Below are 1,854 nucleotides of genomic sequence, written 5' to 3'. Positions count from 1 at the left end.
AAAATATTATTAAAGTGACAAATTTTTTGTTTGACAATATTGAGTTGTCGAAATGACAACAATTCGTTGTAGAAATCATAACGATGCAGTGTTGAAATGATATAAAGCGCAATCGAAATTACAACATTGAGTTTTTACAATAACCCTGCGTTGTCAAAATATTAACTGGTTGTTTTTTAAATATTAGCCCATGTCTAAATGTTAACAAAGGTGTTAAGCTTTCTTCTGACAAGAGATCTTATAGATTTTTTCTTTCTGTGTAGAAAACTAATATTAGTAGAAAAAGAAAACTTTGTTAGACAAATTAAACAAGTTGACTTGCTTATTCCTTTCAACGTTCTCCTTCAGTTGTTGTTCCCCATGGCCTTTAATATCGATTTTATTTAAAACTTATACATATATTGATAAAGTTTTTCTTGTTGATGTTGTTTTTTTTTATTTTTTTTTCTTCTAATACATTTATACTTTAAGCAGTTTTCTTGCTTTTTTCAAAATGCTGTTTTTATGATTTAGCAAAGTAGGAGTAATTGAAATCTTTTAAGGGAGAGACTTGCGGTAGTATATTGTTTATATATAGTTCTAACTTTAGACTACACTCAGCGATTTATAATTTGTAAAATACTCAAAAATTTTTAGTTCTTTTCTAAAGAAACCAATGTTTTGATAAAAAAATTTTGTTGTTAAATCTTAATCTACGATCATTTTGTTGAGTAAAGTTTTACTCCATAAAACCAAGCTTTCAACAATAATTTTTTTATTTATAGTTGAAGCCTTTATAAAACTAAGTTTTGAATTTAAAAATACCAACACTAAAACATAAAGAAAATTTGCCTGCAGTTTTATGCCTCAACAACTTATTATCACTTTGTTTTCATAAAATGTTAATAAAGAAAAGAAATCCAAACAACAACAACAACTTTTTTTCGCTTCCTATTTACTAAACAATAAGCTGTTGTTTGTTGTTTATCTGTTGTTATTTATAAAGTACAATCATGTTGTCGTTTAATATTTTTGGGTTAGGTTAAGGGTTCATAAATATACTTCGTTGTTTTGTGTTTTTGTTCCTTTCTGCTCTCGTATCATTATCCTTTAAAAATACAAGTACAAAAACAATTTTAGGACATCGTTTATTTATAAATTCCATTTATTCTGTTTATGTTGTGTATTTTTCGCTGTTTTTTTTTTTTTTGCAAACTTTAAAGCATCAGAGGTTATGGTACAACAAACAAAGTTATTTTAACTTAAAGTCATTTATATTTTTTACATTCGTTTGTCCTCCTCCCCCTACTGTCTTTAGTTCTACTTTTAACTCCCTTGTCTCGTTTATGAAAACCCCCTGCTCAGTTGTAAATAAAATTCTTCTTTTAACAAAAGTTCATTTTTTGTGCATGTTTTTATTTGTTGTTTTGCTTGTATTGTGTTTTATTTGCTTTTAAAGTTTTTTTCTACTCTTTTGTATTCAATTTCTCATTCATTTATTTGTTACGCTCTTTAAAATGTTTTTGGTCTTGGGATTATTTCGTTGAAAAAAAACAAAGTATATTTTTGGGGGAAAACATTTTTACAGGGTCTTATTCATAATACATATTAACAGGGTAATGTATATAAATGTTTCAGACTGTAGACTAGATTGTAGATAAGACTAATTTCTAGATCTTCGACCAGACCATAGACTAAAATATATACTAATTTATACTCTAGACCAGACTATAGACTAGATTATGTACTATATACTAGACTATATACTAGACTATATACTAGACTATATACTAGACTATAGACTAGACTATAGACAAGACTATAGACAAGACTATAGACTAGACTATAGACTAGACTATAGACTAGACTATAGAC

The sequence above is a fragment of the Lucilia cuprina genome, chromosome 6 (assembly GCF_022045245.1).
Source record: "Lucilia cuprina isolate Lc7/37 chromosome 6, ASM2204524v1, whole genome shotgun sequence".
NCBI lineage: Eukaryota > Metazoa > Arthropoda > Insecta > Diptera > Calliphoridae > Lucilia > Lucilia cuprina.
This window is presented reverse-complemented; position numbering follows the sequence as displayed.